General features: G+C 43.4%; 1 protein-coding gene across 1 annotated transcript in view; it reads left to right on the top strand.

Moving 5' to 3' along the window:
• VIPR1 (vasoactive intestinal peptide receptor 1) overlaps positions 1-26,122 on the top strand; it is an 851,558-nt gene that overhangs the window by 603,673 nt on the left and 221,763 nt on the right. The gene's annotated exons all lie outside the window — the stretch shown is intronic.

The following is a 26,122-nucleotide window of genomic DNA, read 5'->3' as shown; positions in this document are numbered from 1 at the left end:
CACTAATATTACTGCAAATAATATCTGTGATGCACTCTCATTTCTCATATGTTTGTTCCTATTGCGATCTAATAGAATCCTTTTCATGAATGTTGCATGGAAAATAAACATTTCTCTGCAGAATGGCTATAGTAGACTCACACATCACCCACGTTATAAACAAATTGAAGGATAATGGTAATCGAAACAATTGGTTTAGTAATTATTCAAGGTCATCGCGGCAAGAATATCAGGAGGCTCCCCTTAACCCCTTCGACGCTCATGACGAGCTGGGCTCGTCATGAGGTAGCCTCCTCGCACGCTCATGACGAGCCCAGCTCGTCATGTAAAGTGCGGTTTTAAAAAACTCAGCACAGGAGCAGAATTCCGCTAGCGCGCATGCGGTTAAAGGCTGGGGCCCTGAGCCAGAGCCCACTTTGGCTATGCCTTAAATCGTGGCTGAAGTCTCAGCCCTGCCAAGTACCATGCATCAGGTGTTAGACTAACCCATTTCAGTGTGGTGGTTTGCAGGTAAGTAAACATTTAAATAAATTAAACGAATTTCATTGTGTGCACTGCATCCCCAAATGCAATGCAGTGCGCGCAACGAAATTCGTTTGATTTATTTAAATGTTTACTTACCTGCAAACCTCCATTATCCATACATTACTAACCCTCACCCTGCCCCTCCCCCTCCCCACGTCACCGCCCCAGCAGGTACTCCCCTACCGACCGCGGCTGCTTAGGACTTGGGATTCAGTCCCACATCCTAACAAAAACATTTAAAAAGACATAAGGGGGCAAGGTTGGTATACCATGACCCCCCTTGGCCTGGGGCCAAATTAGGTATTTTTTGCCGCAAATTTGTGGAAGTCCCACAAATCTATGGCAATTTTTGTTTAAAAAGAAGCACTTCTCTTAAAAAAAAAACAAAAAAAAACTGGGTGGGCTAGGGCCCAGGGGGCGCGCAGCACCCCTGCCATTTTCTGCATGGGAACTCCATTCCTGGATCCCGAAGTGTCTTTTAAGGTGAGGATAGACTGGCCCCCCTCTTCAGGGCATATTTGGCCCCAGGGACCCCGTCCCCCATGGCCCAAAGTAGATTTTAAGGGGAGTGGAGACAACCACACCTTTAAAAGGCCCTGTGAACCCCATTCCTCAGGGCTGTTACTTAATTAAAAGGGAGGGGGCCACGCAGGTCCCCTCCCTAAGCCATTAATGGCCCCAGGGACCCCATCCCCTGTGACCAGCTCACTTACTGTGTCTCAGGGAGCCCACCCCAGGAATACAGTCGTTTCCCTACCTGCACCACCGTGGGCAGGGAAACTTGTGTTTGCTAAGCAAACACAAATAAGTCTGAGAATGCACACCTTCCCTTGAACTTGTGTTTGCTCCTACCTGGCTGGAACATTTTTAAAACTCCAGTCAAACTGAATCAAACACAATGTCTGCTCCCAGTGGGTGGGAGCTTCGAAAATGCTCCTACCGGCTAGGGGCAAACTTAAGATCTGTTCTGTACCTGCACAGATCAGGCAGGGCAGTAGATCAAGATATTGCTCCTACCTGGAGAAAACAGTATAAATATCTGCTCCCGCTGGCTGAAAGCAATGCCAGCCCCCACAGCATGCAGGGAGCTGCTGCGGCCACGGGGTGCTGGGGCTTCTTCTTGCCCCAAAATATGTATGGTGGATGCCCTGGTTGCGCACCAGGACACACATCTTGAAATAATGTGGGCCTTGGGGTCATAGTAGGCTCGGGGGGGGGGGGGCGAAGGCAACGTGGGGTTAGCTGCATGTGGGAGGTTGACCGTAAAGGGGCATGAGTAATAATTGCCTTAGGGCAAAAGTTATAGTTGCTTAAGCTAACTATATCTTGTGAATTTCTGTGATTTTTAGAGTTTAAAACTCTACATTGCCCGCTCCCTGACCCTTTTTAAGCCCTGTGTACCCCGTCTCCCGGGGCCTTTTTTTAACATTAAAGCACAGGGGTCCATGCTGCCCCATTCCCAAGACTTATTATGCCACTGGGGACCCCCATCCCACAGGGCCATATATGGAATAAAGGGGAGGGGGTGGCATGGCCCCCTTCACTGCGTCTCTTTAGGCCCTGTAGATAAATTTTTTCATTATAAAAGTGAGGAGGCCACGTGGCCCCTCTCCCTGAGACTACTATGGCCCCAGGGCCATATACATTTAATAAAAGGGTGTGATGGGCTGTGTGGCCCTCCTCCCTGAGCCTATTATGGTCCTTGCGACTCCATCCCCCAGAATAATATGTATTTTCAAGGTGAGGGGTCTGCGTGACTCCCCTTCCTGAGTCGCTTTGGCCCTGGGTATCCCATCACCCATGACCTTATTTATTAAACTGGTGGCGGCAGTCGGGCGCACCATCTGCTAGCAGGTTTAGGCCCTGGGGACCACATCACCCAGGGCTGTTTTTTTTAAAAGGAAGAGGGACCAGACAGCCCCTTTTTCAAAGCCTTTAGAAGGCCCTGATGGCCCAATTCCCCAGAGCCACTACTTTTCTGAAAAAGGTAGGGGGCCATGCAGCCTACCTCTCTGAGAAATTTTTGGCCCAGGGGACCTCATCCCTGGGACCCACGTTAATTAAATGTGGGTGCCCTGTTGCCCAACCAGGGCACACACTATTCACAATACTGGGGACCGCAGTCGGAACCCCAGGCCCCTGGTGTCTCCAGTCAGCTCCCCATGTGCAGTGGGAGCTGGCATTACTCATACCCACAGGGAGATGCTAGTTCAGCTGCTCCCTCCAGGTGGGAGCAATCTCTTGACCTGTTTCCCTCCCACGTCAGTGTGGGAAGGTAAAGAGCTCAAAAGTCTGCCCCGCCTGGTGGGAGCATTTATAAGCTCCTGCTGGCTGGGAGCAGACCTTATGTTTGCTCCCTCATGGCAGGAGAATAAAAAATGCTCCAGTCAGGCAGGAACAAACACAGTTTCCCTTCCCATACCAGTGCGGGCAGGGAAACCACTGTGTCCCGGGGGGAGGGGATTCCTTGGGACATAACTAGTGAGCTGGCCCTGGGGGATAGGTCCCTGAGGGTATTAATAGCTCAGGGAGGGAGGCTATGTGAATCCCTACCTTTAGAAAAGGTAATCGGCTTCGGGGTTGTGGTCCCCAGTGCCTTTAGAGGCTCCCACCCCTTTTTGAGAAATGTTGCCACCTATGGTGGGCTCCCCAGAGCCTGTGATGGCTCTAGAAGGGGGGCGATGCAACCCCCATCCAGCCCTATCTTACGGAGACAGCTCAGGGATCTATGATCCACTAGGTTTATAAATATCATCATAGTCCCTTAGCGACGCGTACATTGCACAACTGATCAATTTAGAATGAATTTACTTTCATTGTGAGATGGTTGTTCCTGTTGTTTGCACTAACACAGTTAAACCTCATTGTCTCCATAGTCCTTTTATTGGCTACTTTAAATTTTTTGTGACAATTAAATGGTAAGATTTGGTACTTAATGAGCTCTTTGGTTTCTTTCTAAGATGTGTGACTGAACAGTGTCCTGTTGTATCTTTGCTGTAGCTCCCCTTAAACCAATCTATCATGAATCTCGTACATTGCAGATATTGCAGGAAGTATGCTTTGCTGAGAAATTTTATTATTTCTAATTACAAATGGCAATGTCTGATTTTTCTTTTTAATTACAAATTCTGGAATCCAGTCCAGAAATGGACTCTTTTCTTGTGTGAGGTTTCATGAGAGATATGTAGAGCGATAATAATTCCTTATCTGCAACTATTTTACCTTACCACTGTCCCCAGTTTTGAATTTGCTTTATTCACGTTCTTTATCCTTTACAAGTTCCAAATTTGGTGGATTCATGTAGGTGTTAGGATGTGTCACCATGAGCAATAGTAAATGTTTTTCCTAATACAAATCTTCATTAAAACCTTTACGTCTTCCCAGCCTGTGCTAGAGCTTTAAGTCATTTGAAAGTAATATTTATTTGGTATGCTGCTCCCGTGCAGAGTTCTCAGTGACAACATTTACCGTTAAGATTACAGCAAAAATGTCATCATAGAGAGATGTTTCTATTAAAAAACTTGGAAATGACTATCTGCATTTTAAAATCAATATCAACCTCAAGATGTCTCAAATATCCATTCCTACTGTTCAATTGTACTTATGCAAAAACAACAGTTGATGGACAGAATGAAGAACAATGTCATACATTCACCCCAGTACAGAGATCTGGGCCTAAATTCATCGATTTTTTGCTCACCATGCCATTCCAGTTTGAGCACAGCCTTATGCAAATCAGTCTTGACCCTGTGCCCCATGAGAACAGTCCAGCACGAACTGCCAAATCAGGTCCTCCCTGGACTGGAAACAAGCATCCTAGGACCCGTTTCGGGCTTTCAGCCCACATCAGCCAGGATAGCTTGATTCCAGTGGCATGGAGAGCACGGGACTCACGTCTGAGCATACCCGTCCCACTCGGGGTGACAAATGCAAAAACAACAGTTGATGGACAGAATGCAGAACAATGTCATACATTCACCCCAGTACAGAGATCTGGGCCTAAATCAATTGTTTTTTTGCTCACCATGCCATTCCAGTTTGAACACAGCCATATGCAAATCAGTCTTGACCCTGTGCCCCATGGGAACAGTCCAGTCCGAACTGCCAAGCCAGCTCCTCCCTGGACTGGAAACAAGCATCCTAGAACCGGTTTCGGGCTTTCAGCCCTCATCAGCCAGGGTAGCTTGATTCCAGTGGCATGGAGAGCACGGGACTCACGTCAGAGCATACCCATCCCACTCGGGGTGACAAATGCAAAAACAACAGTTGATGGACAGAATGCAGAACAAAGTCATACATTCACCCCAGTACAGAGATCTGGGCCTAAATCCATCGTTTTTTTGCTCTCCAAGCCATTCCAGTTTGAACACAGTCATATACACTGGATGGAGTCAAGCTATCCTGGCTGATGAGGGCTGAAAGCCCGAAACCGGTCCTAGGATGCGTGATTCCGGTCCAGGAAAGACATGGCCTGGCAGCTCAGTCTGAACTGTTCCCATGAGGCACAGGGTCAAGATTAATTTGCATATAGCCATGTCTGAACTGGGGTGGCGTGGTGAGCAAAATAACGATGGATTAAACCCAGATCTGTGACTGGGGGTTGAGTGTTTGACAATCATCTTTTTGTGTTGCTTTTTCACCCTAAGTGGGAACGGTATGTCCAGACGGGGGTCCCGTGATGACTACGCCACTGGAGTCAAGCTATCCTGGCTCAGCCCGAAACCGGTCCTAGGATGCTTGATTCTGGGCCAGGGAAGACATGGCCAGGCAGTTCGGTGTGGACTGTTCCCACGAGGCACAGGGTCAAGACTGATTTGCATATGGCTATATCTGAACTGGGGTGCAAAAATAACGATGGATTAAACCCAGATCTGTGACTGGGGGTGAGTGTTTGACAATGTTCAACATTCCCTCCATCATGTTTTTGTTTTGCATGTTTAATTGTACTTAATTACAAAGAGAGCTGGTGTACTACCAGCACAATATAATCTGCACATTGTAATGTCTGAATACTTGAGCAGGGCCTACACACACAAGTCCACTTAATCACATAAAGGACCTCCAAGTTCAAAAAGGTTTGGGCAAAGTGCATAGGTGGTTGTCAGATCTGCTTATCTTGATTAACTAAGGATCTGATTTGCAAAGCTTTTTTTTACACATATGTGAGGCGTACGTACGATATTCAACAGTAAGGGCCATATGTATCAAGATACCCATTTGTGATTCTCAAATAGCGATTTTTAAGAAATCGCTATTTGAGAATCGCAAATGGGTATGTATGTACAAAATAGCATTTTTTTTGCTATTTCTTAAAATTCCTTAATTGCAATTAGCAAATTGCGAATCGCAATTAAGGAATACTTTTCCATTCATTTCTATGAGCCAGGAGGCCCATGGGAATGAATGGGAAATTATTCTCAATTGGCGATTCGCAATTTGCGAATCGCAAATTGAGAATAATTTCGAGGGTGCCAGGACATCGAGGGTGCCAGGACATCCTGTTGCACCCCTGAAATATGCATGGGTGCACATGTGGGGCACATACATGCCCCAATGGCATGTATGTGCGTCACATGGCACTTTGAAAAATGCAAAAATGTGCATTTTTCAAGGAATTCGCAACTTACCACCAACTAGAAGTTGGTGGTAATTTGCGATTCCTTAAGGACATTTTGCAAATTTTGTTTGCTTCATACATTGCATTTAAGGAATCGCAAAATTTACGATTCCTTAAATGCAATTGCAAAATAAAGAATCGCAAATTTTGCGATTCCTTATTTTGCACCAGATTTTGCTTAATACATACCATCTAGCAAATTTGCATTCGCAAAGGCCGAAATTCTGCGAATTGCGGCCTTTGCGAATGCGAATTTGCTTGATACATATGGCCCTAAGTCACTACTACAGAAAACTCTTTACAAATCAAGCCCTAAGTGTTCTGCGTGCACCTGCCACTTCAGGCCTGATTTAGAGTCTGGTGGACAGGTACTCGCACACAAACGTGATGGATATATGCCTGCTTTTTTACTAATGTATAAGTATTTCACGCAATTGTAAGAAGGTGGATGGGATTTAAGCTTTGTCAAAATGTTTCCTAGGGTCAAAAATTGAATATAGCTGATTACATTTCATGCAATTACGCATAATTTCACATAATTTTGTTAACATTTTGTGTAATTATATGAGACCAAATTGTGCAAACTTTGCACACCCTTAAAATCTATCATGGCCAATAGTCATTCCTTAGGGCTCATCACAGTTGTGGGTCGAGGCGCACAGACCGTATGATATCTGGGGGCTCCTCATTAGGACCCACTTTAGTCAAGTGAGTGCAAGGGTTATTTCTTGGTTTTGCAGCTTTTCATTTTTAACCATAAGACATGTATATTGATTCTAATGGATAGCATAAGCATAGCAAAATTTCATTTCATTTCCAATCTTTATTTCGGCCATTTGGCCATAAAAGATGAACAATACACATATACATCACAGATAAATCAGTTCATAAAGAAATAAAACCATTGGAATGCATATACAAGAATGCTTTAAAAAACTGTGGATCTAAAATTTTAAGAAGGACCCAACATCTTTAAAATACGATTACGAGTATGCCAAACCTTGGTAAAGAATGTTGTTAATGCGAAAACAGTTGGGCCAGAGAGATCAGATTTTAGAATCCTATACATTGGTGCATATTCCCTGCAGCCCATATTCCTTATCAGTGGGAGGAGCCAGTATTTTCTAGCTACCTTGTAGGCTGGGCAGAAGAAAGCCACGTGTAAGTCGGTTTCCTCCATAGCATCACAGGCCGGACACTGCTTTGTAGTGGAGGATGATGACCAAGTGCTTGTAAAGGACCGGAAGGGCAGCGTGCCGTATCTCCATTGGAGAAACAGCTTTCTAGCGAGTACAGGAGAGATAGGATCCAATACCTTCTCAAACCTATAAAGGTCCTTGCTTTGCATAGCAAAATGTTCTTGATAGGCATGGTCAGATGTGTCTTGTGTCTTGCCTGGTTTAAGTCAAATCAGACCCAACACCTACGGGTATGTTGAGAGTGGCCCCATTTTTGGCAGGGAAGTTCCTGACATAACATTTCTGAGCCCACAGCTATGGGTAAATTTATGGGGTTTGCGTGTGGTAGAAATTTCTCAAAATTACGGGATCATAAGGATTATCTTGTGAATGTTGGTGTTTCCGTGTGTACTGGAACATATTCTTTGGGGATTTTGCCTGCTTTCACCTGGCATAGAGATTCCTGGCTGAAAACACTCTAATAGTGTCCCAGGATGTATTGTAATTAGGCTTTTGTGAAAGTTTCATTATGCCTGTGGAATTTGCTTCATTTCTGAATTATGCATTTTGCAAAATTCACCAAATTTGTGAAAGTTCAAGAAATTGAAATTTGCAATTTTGCATAATTTTACTACCAGCCTCACCTGGATTACAGGTGCATTCATTTTCTTTGGTTAGTTATTCAAGCGCCATTAACACAAAAGTAAAAAAAAGCATATTACAAGTTCGGGCCTGGACATGCTTGACTAGCATGGGAAAAATCATGTCAACCAAAAGCACAGCACAGTGTAAACAGTGGAAGGCCATTGTTACAGAGAAACAATGTTTTACGTTTATTTCTCTGTTTGCTAAGTGCTATGGGAAGGTCAGCGAGTTCAGTGTTGTTGGCAGTTCCTGCCATTTACAAAAGCTGTTGCTAAGGTTGAGTCATTTCGATGGGTGGAGAAAAGGAACGTATTCATCTTCAGCTGAAGTCTTTCTTCACCTTACTGAAGCTTGCTATACCCATGACTTGGCAAATATGAACTCAATGCCACGGCTTTTAATTGACCATTGATTGTGCCGACCGTGCTGTGTACATTCTTTGTCAAAGCGCGCGCCCTCTGCAAATGTTCTTCCTTTCCGCCCAGGGACCGAAATCATTAGGCGTGCCAAGAAAGCGGAGAACAACGAGCATTCTTGGCACCCTTAGCAACTTGAGGCCTGTTGTCGGCGCTGTTTATGCTCCATCACTTATCACCCGGCTGGGGAAGAACAGCGGTGACTTTCTGATTGCTTACTTTTGACTGCCTGTTCCAGCCCCAGCATAGAAACGCTGTCCACGTGAGTGTATTGTTTCAGACAGGGCGCATGTGGGGAGGGTATTTACCACGATCCCAGCGGCGCAAAGCCTGTTAATCACAGGGCGCCAGATGGCTGAACAGATTGCAAATTGGACACCCGTTTATCACTGGATGAAATCCAAGACTGCACGAGCGCTGATTGACACGCAGACTATGTGGGCTCGGACTGGTCATATTTTAGGCCTCAGACCTGGAATGATGTTAGAAACTGGGCACGCTGCGGTCGATGCTAAGGGGCCAGCATTGTCTGGGAAAAGGCACGTAAACTGGCAATATAATTTGCCACTTTGCATAACAGAATAAGTAAACAGCATTGCTGTTATTTAATCGAGTCAGAAAAGGGGGTGGTGATGAACAGAGTGTCTGAATTAAGCAGACCACTCTTACCCAGTCCAAAGATCAGGGCTTGATCCATCACCGTTATTTATCTCACTGCCCCATCCCAGCTCAGAACCTGGCTATATGCAAATTAGTCTGTCCCTGGCCCAGTGCATCATGGGAACAGGGCAGACCAAACTACCAAGCCAATTCTTCACCAGAAAGGAGACAAGCTACCGGGGACCGGTTTCTGGCATTTCAGCCTCTTCGGCCCGGCTTGCTTGAATCCTGATGGAGCAGTGAGAAAGGGACTCATGTCTGAGTATACCCTGCCACACCTATAGTGGCCAAAAACGATACAGAAAAGGGGGTGGTGATGAACAGAGTGTCTGAATTAAGCAGACCACTCTTACCCAGTCCAAAGATCAGGGCTTGATCCATCACCGTTATTTATCTCACTGCCCCATCCCAGCTCAGAACCTGGCTATATGCAAATTAGTCTGTCCCTGGCCCAGTGCATCATGGGAACAGGGCAGACCAAACTACCAAGCCAATTCTTCACCAGAAAGGAGACAAGCTACCGGGGACCGGTTTCTGGCATTTCAGCCTCTTCGGCCCGGCTTGCTTGAATCCTGATGGAGCAGTGAGAAAGGGACTCATGTCTGAGTATACCCTGCCACACCTATAGTGGCCAAAAACGATACAGAAAAGGGGGTGGTGATGAACAGAGTGTCTGAATTAAGCAGACCACTCTTACCCAGTCCAAAGATCAGGGCTTGATTCTGCCAGGGAAAGTGTCTTCTTTCTCTGGCAAGCATGGCTTCCAAGTAAAACAGTTCTTGAATATTTACAGTTTTGAAGCAAACTAGCTTCTCGGTGTGGTAATTGCTCTGTGAAGCCAAAATAACAATTTCATTGTTTTTAGTGTCGGATAATATTTATTCGGGGCTATTATACCGTGTCTTATTTTGATGTGTCAAAAAAGTATGCGATATAGGTGTTTGAAAAGTCAGGATGGTTGTCTGAAAATGTGAATCGATTTGCGCATGTGCAAAATGTGCTGTGTGTTCACAAGCTGATAGAGGAGGTGTGGCGAAGTGGCTTGTGCTGCTGCATTTGGATATGAGGAATAAGGCTCAAATCCTGGCTTTGGATGAGTATTGGGAATCTGGGGAAACTATTTAAACTCCCTGTGCCCACAAAATGTCTATTGTAACTGATTTTGTTATAAATGTCTTTAATGCCCCACGGCCAAGTTTGCGCTATAAAAAAATACAATAAAAAATACATTGTGTAATTTGTTGGTAGATGCAAAATCTGGACATGCCACAAAGCTTGGCAGGCCCAGATTTCCTCCAAATTCCGTAGAGCGATGCACTTTAGTCTTCAGTTATTGCAGGGCCATTTCAAGAGCCCCACCATCAGGTGACAGTGAATCTGAAAGCGATTTTCTTTAAATGGGGAGCACACCAAGGGAAAAATGCTACTTTGTAACGCTGAGAATCCTAAAATGTTCCCGCCTGCTGCAGGTGAAGGTGCAGTACAGACATACATAATTTTAGCCCCAGTAAATGGTGGCCAAAGGGCACAACTCCCCCTCCCAGTTCGGTTGTGGTGGCCAGAAATCTGGGTATTCTTTTTGACTCGACATTGTCTTCTGACCACCATGTAAGGAGTGTTGAAGGAAGTTGTTTCAACAGTATAAAATCATTGAAGAAATACTTTGATTTTCTCCCCATCGAATCAAGAAAGTCTGTGGCTGTTGCTCTCATACTTTCCCGCCTCGATTATTGCAATGGCCTGATGGCAGGGGTAAAAAAGCATACGCTAAAAAAATTACAAAGCGTCCAACACGCGGCTGCACGACTGGTATTGAAACTGCCCAGAAAATCTTCTGCATCTGCAGCCCTTAGGACATTGCATTGGCTCCCTCTCCACAAAAGGATTCTTTTTAAAATCCTATTAAACAACGTTGGCCCAAAGTATCTTTCGAGAAGATATACTCGCTATAACCCTACTCGAGTTTTAAGATCAGCTGGCTGTAATTTAATCAATATTCCTAAATTTCATTATAAAACCAAGGGCGGAAAAACTCTTAGTGTTTTGACTTCTAGGGCACGGAATTCCATGCCTAAAGAGCTAAGACTACTGGATCTAGAAACCCCATTCAGGAAACAACTTAAAACCTGGCTTTTCAATCTAACAGATGCATACCTATTGGTCGCCATTTAGATCTCACGTCTGTTTACTCCCACTTTCCTCAGCGCCAGGATGCTCCTTCTGGAGCGACAGTTCGCGCTTTATAAATATCAAATAACAATAACAATAACAATAACATGGGAGACAAATGCAGAAAAAACTCTGCACTCCCAAACTACATTGGGTATGTAAGCCTTGAGCAGTGGAGTGAAGATATAGACGTATTGATGGGAAACAGTGAATAACACCTTGTTTTCATGAGGGTTTGTGAAAAATACCAAAAGAGGGAAATCAAATATACAACAAGATTGAAACTTGCAGCTGAATTCACATGTTACTCTAATCAATTTCACACAGCCTCACAGATTGATTTTTTCCTCAGTTCACGGTCCCTAAGGGTTTTAGATACATCTACAGGGATCAATCCTTTCTCCGACCATTCCTTGGTTGCAGTCGAGTTTGAGATCAAAGGGGGAGTAAATGCCCGATCCAGGTGGCAGATGGATCGGCTGCTCCTCCAAGACTCTATCTGGGTGGTTTCAACTAAAGAATGGATACAGGAGTTTTTTAATCTAAATGAGGGTACTGCAGAAATCTTTTTAGTTTGGGGAGGTTTTAAGTTAGCCATTAGAGGTCGTATGATAGCGAATTCTGCCGCGCAGATGAGAGAAAGGAGCGACAAGATTAATAAACTTCAGTTGGACGTGTCAAATGCTTTAATTTCTAGAGGTATTTTACCTCAGGGGGGCAGATGTTGGGCTGCAACTGGAAAGGGCTAAAACTGCCTTAAAAAGTTTTTTGTAATTGAGGAAATCAACAGCTCAAAAACCTACCAGCAAAAAGTATATTAGGAGAGTCAAATGGTGGGGAAAATGTTAGCGGGGCAAACAAAAACCAAACAGGAGAAAGCTATAATTATGAAGATTATCGATCCAAAAACACAGAACATAGTCAGAAATAAGCATGATATAGCCCAAGTGTTTTTAGACCATTACTCTCAGCTTTATTCAACGACATATGAGGTAGGGACAGATCTTATTCACAGATATTTTGATAAAGTCCATCTCCCTGCGGTACCTACCCATCTTTCGGACAAACTTGAGAGTGAAATTTGAGAGTTAGAAATTCGGGAAACAATAAAATTAATAGCCGAGTAAAAGCATGTGGAGCCGACGGGCTCCCAATTGAATTTTATAAAATCTTTGCAAAAGAATTGACTCCCTTCTTGGCTAAACTATTCAATGCTGTTAAATTGGGAGAACAGGTTCCCTCGAGCTTTAAGGGGTCCATCATAGTTAGTTTTGTCAAGAAGGGAAAGGATGAGAAATTCATACAGGCCAATCAGCCTTCTCAACGCTGATTTTAAAATTCTCATGAAAATATGGGCCCAGCGTTTTTCCCCGATGGCCCAGGCATTAATTCATTCTGACCATTCTGGCTTTGTTCAGTGGAGATCTATGGCCTCAAACACTGGGTTTTTAATACAGGCGTTAGACTATGTATCTAATAATAAAATTCCAACTTTAATTTCAATGGTCGACGGTGAAAAAGCTTTTGACCTGGTGAATTGAGATGCTTTATTTATTGGTTTGTTAAAGTTTGGTTTTTCTGAAAGTATAATTAATATGTTGAAAAACATTTATCACTATGCACAAGCAAGGGTGGTAGTTAACGCTAATTCGATAGGGACAGTGAATATTAATGGAGGTACCAGGCAAGGGTGCCCGATGTCCCCTATCCTGTTTACTTTTTTTATTGAACCACTAGCAACAAGAATACGTGAGAATTTCGATATTAAGCCACCCATAACAGGAATGGTTAAAATCAAACTATTCGCCGATGATATTATTTTATATTTACATCCTGATAGATTACATTTGGACCAATCATTAGGTGAATTTAGCAGGTTTGAATTGATTGGTGGCTACAAGATCAATCAGAATAAAACAAAGGTGTTGGTCATGAATGCGGATTGTAATTTTTTACCTGCAAATTTAATACCATAAGCCTTAAAAAAATAACCAATCGGATACCTGGGTATTTTTGTCTCCAACAAATTTGATCAATTATTTAGTTTGAACTACGAGACAACGCTAAATAAAATTAAAGTTTTGTTGGAGAAATTGACTTTATTGCCATTGACCTTGATTGGCCGCGTGGCCCTGGTAAAAATGTTGATTCTTCCTTTATTGATTTTTCTTTATTTTTAACGTGCCGTTAAGGATTAATTCCCATTACTTTAGTGAGATCAAATCCATGATCAGGGGTTTTGTATGGAACAAAAAAGCTTCTAGGGTGAAACTGAGTATACTTCAGTTGGGAACTACACAAGGGGGCCTAGCTTTACCAAATATACGTATGTATTATGTGGCAGCAATAATGGACCTCACAGCACGTTTATTGAAGTCCAATGGATTGTTTGACATGTTTTTCTATGAAAAAATGATTCAGGAGAGAGGCTCTCAAGTTCCGGTCTTTTTAAAAACAGCAAAATTACCAAAAAAGACCAGGTATAAGACGATTCGGGACTTTGCCTTTAGATTGCAATCTTTATTCAAGCAGGAAGGGGGTGATGGGTTATATTACTTGAAATTAGAGAAGTGCTAGAGTACGGGGCTTCAAATTAATTCAAATAAGCTCCAAAAGTGGAAATACTCAGGCTTTGGTGATCTAGCTTCCTTTTTTACAGCGCAGAAACCTATTACTTGGCAGGAGACTCTGGTTAGGTCTGACAATAAATTAAAATCGGGATTTCTTGAATTTCTTCAGCTTCCTAACTTCATAAATAAATATAATATATCACCAGGTATAACTTCTCTGGCTACCGCCTTGTATAAAATAAAACTAACGGGAATAGGTAATTGGTATAAGCTTCTGAGAAAGGGTGAAGATTCCCCCCTAGTTGACGAAATCCTAGTTAAAATATCGCAGGAAACCAACTGCTCTTTTTCAAGACAGGAATGGGAACGGATCACACAGCTAGGAGGTAAAGCACTCCACGCGGCCAATTTCAAGAGAATGTCTTTTTTATCGCGTTGGTTGGACTATCTAACTCCAAAAGCTTTGAATAAACGTTTTCCAGAGGTAGAAAATAGATGTTTTAGATGTCAGCTACAGGAGGGGGGAGATTGGCTCCATACCTTTTATACATGTCCTAAATTGATCCACTTTTGGACCAAAATTTTCTCCTCAATAAGCCAGGATATTAATAAGGTAATTGAACCTGAAGCTGAGATCGCGCTCTTTGGTATTTTAACAAAGAGAAGCGATTTGTCTAGGGCAGAAGAATTTTATATGGCAATTTGCAGTTTGGTGGCCCGCTCCCTAATACTTCAAAACTGGAGGTCCGAGGAGGAACCTTCCTATTTTAAATGGGTGAATAAAATGAAACGGGCTAACAAAAGTTTGAAGAGGCCTATACCAAAAGAGTGGGATCCACGAGAAAATTTATAAAAAATTGGAAGTATTTTAATATCAGTGAGTCCTCAACCTCCATATAATATTTTAGTAGCAATAACATGCCAAGCCTGAATTATAGATGCCAAGCCTGAATTATAGGTGGGATAGGGAAAAAACGTTGGTAATCTTTGTAAATGCGTACTTTGCACTTTTTACATTTTCACAGTACTGTGGTACATTACACATTTAAGCACCTCAGCACAAGTCACTTTATGTATATTACTAGTTCAGACCAGATAAGTTAAACATCCTTGTTGGGTCTGGCCCTTGGACAAGTAGCTCTCAACAGGTGTATTGGAGTATTGGGACTGTGAGATGTTTTTGCACTTAAGCACTTTAGCACAAGACACTTTACGAATACTAGCAGTCGAGGCCAGAGATGTTAACATCTTTGTTGTGCTGGGATCCTATACTAGTAGCCCGGGCCAGATTACAATGATTTGAATTATGCTTACTTGAGTACTGTGATTGTGGAATTGGGTTAGGAAATAGAATGCACTTGGCACTTTTAGTATTGGAGTACTGTGATAGTGAAATTGTATTAGGAAATAGAATGCACTTGGCACTTTAGGAGATATATTTTTTATGTTTTTTTTCCTTTGTATAAAATTTGTAAAGTGATGATTATTTCTGAATGTGATAAAAATATGATGAACTGTTGGATTTTACTTGATTTTCACTCAAATTGTCAAAAAACCATTGTAATGGTATTGTTCTTGATATAAATGTCATTTCTTTTTCCCTATGCTTTGCTCAATAAAAAAAGAAATTTAAATTAAAAAAAAAGAGTGAAACTTGCGATGCCAGTAAGAACGCCAAAGTGAAAAATGTAACTGATATGCACACTTTACCCATTGACAATTGTATGTAATGTAGTACTCCAAAATCATTTGTCCCTGCTTTCAACTGCTTCATAGAGGCAGAGGAGTACTGGGGAGCCATACATTAATAGCCCCCCTCCCCTTCTCAGATGGAAACAAAATACCTGGTCTCCTGCCATTGATCTCCATCACCCTCTGAGCCTTCCCTCCTCCTCCCCCACTCAAAGCTGTGCTCTCTGCTCTCCATCATAGCAGAGAGCCAGCACTGCGCTGACTGGTCCTCAAAGTGCCCCTGGCAGAGCACCCTGGAACTCCTTTATGACGCAACACAAGTAGAAGCAGCTTTTGTACCCCACTCTGTTGGTTCAGTGAATAGCGAGATTTAGAATCTGGTATTCATGTTACTGTCACTCAGTGAGAACTATACATAACATATAGAATTACAGAGGAGTGACAGTGAATTTTGGGATTGCTTTTCACAGAGGGGTTCTGGGTGACATCAAATAGACAATAAGAGTGAAGCTCAAGTTGTCAATCACGTTACTCAAAACTCCAAGGCAAAACAAATCCCCATAAAGCCCTTTTTCCCCATTCATAATTTTATTCTGTGGCCTCCAAAGTCATTGGTCTCTGCTTTCAGCTGCTTAGCAGGGACAGAGTAGTAATGGAGGCGCCATACATAACATGGACTCTTTTCCTTGTCCAAAATGTAAACAACTAAAAATAAATACCTGACCTCCTGCCAACCACCGCAGAACTCTGTGCCCTTTCTTCCAGAAGCTGTGCTCCCTGGTTAACGATACTACTTTGACATGCTTTCAGAGATCCCTGCTACAACTGCCTGGAATTCCTTTATGATGTAGCAAAAGTGGCTACCAAATAACCCGAAATAGCAGTGAATTACTGGATTTAGATTAGTGTCATCCATGCTAATGACTCCTTGGGAGAGCCATGCATAACATATAGAATAAAGGATGATTAACTGTGAATAATGGGGATGTTTTTCATTGAGGAGTTCTGAGTGACATCCAATTGATAACAAGAGTGGAGCTTGAGTTGTGTGTGTCACTCAGAACCTCAAGGCAAAAAAAACATTATTTACATTTTGCCAATCTATAGTTTTATATTGGAGAATAGAATATACTTAAAATGTATTTTGTCTTCCCCTCATGCCCGGCACGGAGCACATACTGTTCTGCTTTGGCAGCCAGCCTCGCAATCCATCCCGCATTCTATTCCCTCATGAATTGAGCAGATTGGAATGCTGGCAGACACTCCATAGCCTCCAAAGAATATACCCCCAAAGCATCTACCCATGCATCCAACATATAGGCAGGGGGAGGGGAGTAATGGGGACGCATATGTAACATAATAAAAAATGTAAAACAAATATTTGGCTACTTGCCACTCACTCATCACTACAATCTGCACATAGCGCCCTGCCCCATCTCCTACCCAAACAGAAAAAATAATTACCTGACCTTCTGCAAACCTTCCCCCTCCTCAAAGCCGCCCCCCCCATAAACTGAAAAATAATTAATTGCCTGGCATCCTGCTACCCAGCCCCATCACCCTTAGTGCCATCCCACAGCCTCCAAACACAAGAAGAGCTGGTAACGCTCTGACAGAAACTCTGTGACAGGTGCTTATCAATGCAGATTCTTTTGTCCTCTCAGCATGGGGAAGGTGAGTAAATGGAGAAGGTGAATAACACAGGGTACAGCACCACCCAACTTTTTCCTACTCCTTCTGGTCTGTAAAAGCTCAGGAGATGCTGTAGAAGGTGAGTCAGACCATTTTACTGTCGCAATAGGGTCTCTGGAGACCCGGATGAGGCAGTGGAACACCAAGGAAGTACTTTTCCCAATGTTGTTACAACAGTAGGTAACCAATTTGTTTGCCCACTTTTATGACATCACTGCAGTAAATATTCAGATTTTGACCTGGGAGTTCAAAATAAAGGCTTGTAATTTGATTTTACTCCAAATATGAGGGTAGAAATGTCATTCAATGAATTGACATGTATGGTTAATTGAAGTCCATGTATGTAAACATTGCTCCATTTGGTCTGTTTGTGATAGGAATCTCATTATGCCTGTTAACTCTGTTGGACATTGATTATATGAGTTACCAGGCCCATCGGAGAAATGAGTTCAGCAGAAACACCGCTGGTATGTGGTACTGCACCTGATTTCTCCTGCTTCAGGCAGGTGAAGTCTCCTGCTTTACAGAGGAAAGAAATACAGGAATTGGCATGGTAAACTCAATTTCCTTAAAAAGCCATAATCCCCAGTATTTCTCCCAATCTACTTTTATCCCTGGTAATGGCAATTCCAAGGTGGGGAAATAATATGCAAAGTGACCCTTGTAATGTGGGACTAGCTGTAGCCTGCGATGTCAGAAGGCCATGTCCCTCTACATCTGTGGTTCATGGCAGCCAGCACATATAATGCCAGTAGGAAGTCCCCTCCCACGATAAATTGCAAACTGGACCAAACATGGTGCACATCACGTACATGCACAGCTTGGCAGTGGCGGCGAGCATGCCTTGTGGGTAGTAAGGCGGGCATGGGGTGTCACGGGGTAGGGGATCGCAGGAGGGGAGGTCTTGGGGGTTCGCGCAGCGGGAATACAAAATAAACAGACTTACCTTTGATGCCGTGTCCCGCGTCTCTGCTCCTGCTTCCTGCTTCTGATTCCAGAAACAGGAAGTAGGCAGCCAGGCTCCCTCCCCAAAGCCAATCACAACACTGCAATAGAGCATTGTGATTGGTCTGAGCACTGTGAGACAGCACTCAACCAGGGGCTGGAGGGTTGGGCATGTTCTCCATGCAGGCTGTAATGCGGCCTACATGGAGAACGGGGAAAGTGCTCATGACTAGTTTGGGCAGCCCAAGAGGACCGACCAAACAGTCATTGCGCACTTAGGAGTGGGCAAACCACTCCTCCCCTGCTCCGAGAGCAGAGCAGTCCGCTCGCCCTCAAAGCAGCAGGATCCAAAGCATAAAATGATAATAACTCTAATTTATTCTCATTTTATTTTTCTACTTGGCACTGCTGAAAAGCAGTGGTGCGACGTTCTCTGCGTCATAGCGGAGGAGTCGCCACTGCAGCTTGGCCTTCCATGAGGTAGCAGGTCCTGATTTTGAACAAACACCTGCAGGCTCTGTACTTACAAGGATGTGCAAGGATAATGTGATGCTGTGTTTACAAGTGTACGACATTTGGTGTGTGTGTACACACGTACGATAAAAATTCAGAGCTATGTGATACGTTAAGACAATGGTACCTATGCACACCTTTGCCTTCCAGGGTAAGCTTTTATAAAATTTGTAAAACAATCATAGGCTGCAGAATGTCAGGACACAATGTATTCATTACTGTTGTAAGGGATGTATTAGTAATATCATGTGGGAAGCAGTTAGGGATGTTATAAGCGAAGACTCATAGAACAATCATTGAAAGTACAGTGGAGCAAAATTGGCTAGGTTATATATGATAAATATATGTATATTTGAATTGGGCCTGTATGGTACACAGGCAGGATTGCATTGGCAAGCCGTTCGCAGATGCTATGCCATTTTTAATAGCAACATGCTTCTGGCACACACAAAATAGAGCAAATATGAGTCTGCACTTTGTATGGCCTCCTCACTGAGGTTCAAAGTGGTGGCAGGATAGGATCATCGATTTTATTCACTCTGCAAATGTTCTTGGCTGTTTTGGCCATGCAGATCTTGACTGCACTTTGAATTTACAGTTGCCCGGTGTTATAGCATGCATGTGTTCGTCTTAATTTACATCTAGTTAAATTAATTTGCATCGTTCTCCTTCACTACGGACAGTTCCAATAATTCACCCCTCCCCCTTTTGCAGAGGCCGCCCTCAAAGGGGGCCTCACAGGCCAGCACCATAACAGCCGCCGGAGACCCTGAAAATCCAGTTTGGGCACGTCAGTGAACCCCCGAAACAAAAGGGGTGAGGGGGCAGCCCCCATCCGCCTCAAGAGAAAGCGCACCAAGAAAAAGGCAGCCAACCACCTGGTCAATGGCGGAAGCTGCCAACGTAACAAAGGGGGATGGGGGGTTAAAAGGCACCTCTACAAGCACAATTCATGTATTCTACCTCGAGGAGCTGGGGAGCCGTGCCACGACGATCACGAAACAACAACCTTAACCTTCGCCAACCCGGAAATATCGTCGGTTCATTTCCGCATCTAGGAAACTGAGGACTTACCGGCTCTGCCAGGATCGGCTCCTCGAGTTTCTGGGTCTACTGGCAGGCGGATCGAATCTCCCCACTCCTCAGTGCATCCAGTGCTGCGCTCCTGTCTCTGGTGGTCCGAGCTGCAGCTGAGCTGGCAGCTGCAGCGGAGGCAAGGCGAGGCAAGTCAGCGGAGTGACGTGGATTTTCTCCGCCAGACGCTCCAGCTCCTTATTGAGAGCTGAGCAATGGGAGTTGAGTCTGCCGTGCAATGTGGTGGCACCGCAGAGTGAGACCAAGGTTCATCCCCGCCCTCTCACTGGGACAGGGTCAAGCAGGCAGCAGGAGCAAGCAAACAGGGCAGGCAAGCTGCAAGAAAGAAGCAGAGCTTCCCCCACCCCTCCCCCAAGGATAGAAGTGGGAGAGATAGGCCAGCGTAAGGTGACCGGCCCTCCGAGTGCAGCGTGGGGGAGAAGCAGGACCGCAAGCAGACGCACAGCCTGCCTGAAACTAGCCGGCACGAGGCCCCACCCCCCTGGTTGTTTAAAGGGAGATTCTGCATTTACTGGAGACTTCCAACTAAGGAGTTGAGAAAGGAAATAAGGAACAGCCAGCCTGAAACTAACCAACGCGAGGGCCCACCCTCCCCGCATGTTTGAAGGGAGACTCTGCATTTAAAGTAGACTTCCAACTTTGCAACAAAAAAAAGGGGAGGAAGAAAAAGGGATGAAAAATAGAAATAATAAGGAAAGGAAGTCCTGCCCAATAATTGGATGTCCTGCTTCTATACTTCACGGACCAAGCAAGTCTCACTACACAGGGGGCTGGGGACGTCCCGATCAGAGGGTGCCGCAACCCAGCATCCCCTAGTCCAAAAGACAGTGTTGGTGCATATGGTGGGTGGCAGCATCCTGTAGAGCCCGGCAGCAGGGGCAAAAGCACCTCAAGGAACTACGCAAGGGGTGGGGGACAGCCCTGTCCAAGGGTGACACAAAAGATGCAAAGCCTGCAAACACTGTGTGGATTGCAAGGAGCATTTTACACCTGTCTCTAACATCCCCAGGAGGATAATATAAAACAGTAATATGATCAAGTTGTGTACATGTAAAAAGAAAAACATATGGAGTACCTCCTTATAGGATCACAAAATAATTTTACAACTTACATGGGCAATAAGGAATCAAGATAGAAAGTATCCTGTGCATTCCATTTTAAAAAATGATTTGAAGGAAAGGAAGGCCTCTTGAAATATTCTATCACTGGTGGTAACCCAAGTTTAGTCGAGGTGGAAATAGTGAGTTGCTTTTAAGAAGACAATAGGCAACATACATCTTAGAATTGTACACCAGGGAGCCCAGATGACTAAACACAGAAGAAGAATTATTTCTACACTTATAACATACTGCTACTATTTTCTTCCTGACAAGAGTAGCTTGTGAATATTTTTGGAATTTAAGTGTTTTTAATGTTGTTTTCATTTAAAGGCAACACCTATTAAATAAAAATTATGAACACCTGAAGATTCTTTCATGAAAAACAAAATTATTGAACATATCAAGTTCAGTTTGCTCCCTGCAGCTAGCTATATAAAGACAAATTACTGGACCTATGGTTGCTCCTTGGGTTATAAAGAACAAAAAAACGGAGTCACTGTACCTATTACCCGAAGGCAGAAATTAATTGAAAAGAATCAGTGATTCACAGTACTAAGGGCCCGTTGGAGAATGACGGAATTTGTTCGCTGAAGCTTGAAACACATTTAGTTGAATATTTGGACTGAAGTTTGTTCACTTGGGTGAGCACAGTGAGTCAATGGATGGATTAATGAGTGCAAGGATGAGTAACAGAGAGAATATTTGATAACGTATTAAATGGCTAACCCATCAATGACGCAAAAGCACTGACACACACTATGTCTGACCTTTGGCTTTGCCATTGTTTGTTTTTTAGACTGCAGGCATCATAGCCTTTTCAAGACCTAGATATCTCATGCAGTTGTTTTTTATAAAGTATTATCATATCTGCCTTAGGGGTAATTTCACCATTAATATGCACTCTAATCAGAGCCAAGCAAGTAGTTTTAAACATTAAAAAGATTGTTTTAAAAATAACTAATTCTACTTGTTTTCAGGTTTTTCATGTGGTGCCTGGATGTCCCCTATTGGATACATAGTTTAGAACAAAGGGGCTGGATGGCACAAATTGCATTTGGGAGTGTGATTTGTGATATTATGTTATAATGATTGATACCTTATAAAGTAGTTGTTCTGTAAAATAGTATGTTACCGAATTTGGCAAAAGTAATGGTTCAAGCTGTAATAGTATATGCTGCTTTTGACCGGAAACGTGGCAGCAGTTGCGCCATGATTTTGTATAGCTGTGTTGTGGTTGTAGTGTTTGTGAGATGTGATATTACTTTGATGATAGCAAAAATAACATAATGTCAGAAATGGGGTTTCTGGTTATCAGAGTACGCACCCTGTACAAGCAAGCACCACCACTCTAGTCAGGGTAAGCTAGATACCCACTAAAAGGTAACCTGCATTCACCTTGTTGTAGCTTGGCACAGAGCAGTTAGCCTTATCAAAAGAGGCAATGTGTAAAGTATTTGTGCAACACACACACTGTAACACAGTGCAAGCACCACAAAAATACTAACACAGGGTTAGAAAAATAGATAATAACTTTATGAGTAAATCAGGACCAAAATGACAACAATTCAATAAGTAGAACTCAAGTTATGAATATTAAATCAAATGATAGTGCTTAGAGTCATAAAGTGCAAACTGGAGACATCTGGGCATGCTAGACCAGGCTAAATCTAAATTTCAGGTTGACTGAGATGGAGGGCATGCCAGCTACAGGACTCATGCAGGTCCCACTGAAAAAGTACCTTGGATGGATGAAGTGTTGGCATCGAAGACTCAATGCGAAGAGCAGAGGAGACGAGGCGTTATTGACGATCCTGTGGATGCAGGCAATGCGTTGATTCTGAACAGGGCAGTCGAAGGCTTTGTTGATGAACCCTTTTATGATGCAGGCACTGTCATCATCGATCTGCGTAGTCCTTCAGAGTCGAGGTATGCAGTCCATTGAAGCGATGCCAACTGGCAACCGCGTCACTATCGAAGGGCGACGTGTCAGTTCTGACCGGCGCAGAGTCATAGATGCATCGGTTTTAATGAATAAGCACAGCAGAAATCACCTTTCAAGGGTGGATTGGCACCACATGGCAGGGCAGGACTCACAGATGGCAGAGTCCAAGCGCTGTTGCAGGGTGGAAGGAAGTCTTTGATAGCCCTGAGACTTCAGCAAGCCCTTAGTCTAACTCTGGTTTCATATCAGATGGGTCCAGTTCTTGTCATCAGCAGGGTAAAGTTCAGCAGGCAGCAGGGCTGCACAGCAAAGCAGAAAAACAGTTCTTCCAGAGCAACAGTCAAGCAGAGTGGCAATCCTTGTAGCACAGCAGTCTTTGCTCCTGGCAAAGTTCTTCTCAGGTCCACTAGTGTACTATCTTGGTAGGGTCAGAGCTGCAGTACTTATACCCAGTTGTGCCTTTGAAGTGGGGGTGACTTCAAATAAGGTCCTTTGACGTTGAATCAGGCCTGTTCTTCCCATCCCTGGCTCCAGACTTTCAGTAGTGGGTAATCAGCGTTTTGTGTGGGAAACAGGACACTGCATATTTAGGTGTAAATGGCAGCTTCCCCCTGTCTTCCTGCCCAGGAAGATGTATCAGAATGCAGATGAGTATGCAGACACACCTAACCTTCCTGTGTTTGCAGTTGTCTAGAGAAAATGCACAAAGTATAGCTGTCACCCATCCCAGACATGTGTATTGGAGACAGGCACACAGAGGGGTAAGAGCAGAAAAATGACAACTTTCTAAAAGTGGCATTTCTAAAATAGTAATGTTAAATCTCACTTTACCATTCAATATGATTTATCGTTACTTTTCCAAAGATATAAAACATGATGCAGTCTCCTTTCTGATCAGGAATTACAGCTTAAAATTGCATTAATGAATCTCCAGTGTTAACCTATGGGAGGAGTAGGTCTCACAGTAGTGAAAAACTAATTTAGCTGTTTGTCACGATCAAGGCATTTTAAATGTAAAAGTACATGTCCTACCTTATACTTCCACACCACCCTGCCCTATGGACTACCAAGAGCCTACCTTAGTGGTGACATATGTTTAATCAAAGTTAAGTTTATGGCTTGGCAAGTAGTTTTAAATGCCAAGTTGAAGTGGCAGTAAACGGCACACACAGGCCCTGCAATGTTAGGCCTGAGACATGTTTAAAAAGCTACTTGTGGGGGTGGCACAATCAGTGCTGCAGACCCATTAGTAGCATTTAGGTTGCAAGGCCTGGGTATATGGTATACCACTTTACAAGGGACTTACAAGTAAACTAAATATGTCAATTATGTATACGCCAATGTACCCATGTTTAGGGGAGACGCTCATTCCATTTTGCACTGGTCAGCAATTGGTAAAGTGCTCAGAGTCCCGAGGCAAAGATAAAGAATCAGCAAAAAGAGGAGGTAAGCAGGCAAATGTTTGGGGGAAAACCACTGTTAGGATGACAGGTCTAACACACACCAATTGTCAACTATATTATAAACACATTTGTGTAGCTTGAATGAGTGCCTTGTGCTTCTTCCCCATATTTTCTCCTTCAATTGTCCTTACTGGGAGAGACACACTTTACAAGTTTGTGAGTATAATATTTTGTTCTGGTAAAATCCAACTATTTCAGAATGTTTTATAGAATTGGGAAATTATCTCTGGTTAAATATGAGTTAGTGCTAAAGGCCAGTATAAACTCTACCTGGGGTATTGCTATTGCTTATATTTGGGATTTGCTCAATCGTATCTACGGGCCCCAACATAATTCCAATGTTATCCTATTGGAGAGGTAGGCCTTGCAGTAGTGAAAAATGAATTTAGGAGTTTTTCAATATCAGGGGGTGTAAAACTTAAAAGTACACATGTTGTTTTTTGAATACACTGCACCCTGTCCCCTGGGCTGTCCAGGGCCTATCCTAGGGGTAACATATATATATATATATATATATATCAAAAAGGAAGGTTTGGACCAGGCATTAAGTTTATTTTGCTGGGTAGACATGCAGTTTAATACTGCACACACAGGCACAATGGCAGGCCTTGAAAATGTTTAAAGGGCTACTGAAGTGGGTGGCACAATCAGTGCTGCAGGCACACAAGTAGCATTTAATTCAAAGGCCCTCACCACAGGCAGTGCTACTTTACTAGGGAGTTACCAGTAAATTAAATATTAAATATGCCAAATGAGTAAAAGCCAACTCTGCCATGTTTTCAGGAGAGAGCACAAGCACTTTAGCACTGGTTAGCAGTAGTAAATTGTGCAGAGTCCTAAAGCCAACAAAAACGATGATGGGAAAAAGTTAGGGAGAAAATAATGTCAGGGATGTCAGGTCGAACACTTGGAGGAAAAAAAGTGAAAATTCATCGCTGCATTACATTTTCCCAATGGAAATGTCCAAATATGTAAATACATGTGAGTACTTGTATAAGCCTTGACAGACACAGCTCTCAAAGAGTACTCTTGCCATTTCTCGCTAATTCAGAAAATGATAGAAATGTGCTCCAAAAGTATGTGTAACCTGATGGAAGCAGATTGTGGCCATTCTTTGTGAATTGGGCCTCAAGGATTTAGAGCTCCGTGTAGAATGTCATAGTTACAAAGTAGTTGGTATTGTTTGCACATCAAGTTTGAGACTAGGGCTTTAAATGTGATGCGACAGAAGTACTAATTAATTCCATCACAAAGACCGCATTAATAATGTTAACATGTACAGAAATGTTTAACATGTAATAAATTACAGCTGGCTGCTTCCTCTGTGGCTTTCTACCAGCAGGCTTTCACACAGTGGAAGCTGTCTAACTTGGACAGTTACCACTTTGTGAATTACTTCTCACTCCTGAATGGGCAATGGTAAACTTTTCATACTTTGCAGCCACAATTGCAGTCACAAACAATTGATGCATAACATTGTAATTCCAGTTGCGGCCCGTGGAGGGAGTTCCGTTGGGCAGAAAGGCGGGGCGGGGGAGGGGCAGGTTGGGGGTAGTAAACACCGGAATATAGATGATTGGAGGTAAGTAAACAATTAATTAAATAAAACAATTTCGTTGTGTGCCCTGCATCGCAAAATGCGATGCAGCGCGCGCTACGAAATTCGTTTTATTTATTTAATTGTTTACTTACCTTCAATCATCCTTATTCCGGTGTTTACTAGCCATCACCCGGCCCCTCCCCCGCCCCACCTATCCGCCCCATGGAACTCCCTCCTCGGGCCGCAACTGTGTAATTCACTAATACGATGGAAATGCCCATTTCATGTCCCTCCGATTTGCGAGTGAGAGTGACTAAAAAAATGTTTTTGTAAATTGTGACCAGCGGTTCTATATTTACA

Source organism: Lissotriton helveticus, chromosome 10, assembly GCF_964261635.1.
Source record: "Lissotriton helveticus chromosome 10, aLisHel1.1, whole genome shotgun sequence".
Lineage (NCBI taxonomy): Eukaryota > Metazoa > Chordata > Amphibia > Caudata > Salamandridae > Lissotriton > Lissotriton helveticus.
This window is presented reverse-complemented; position numbering and strand designations above follow the sequence as displayed.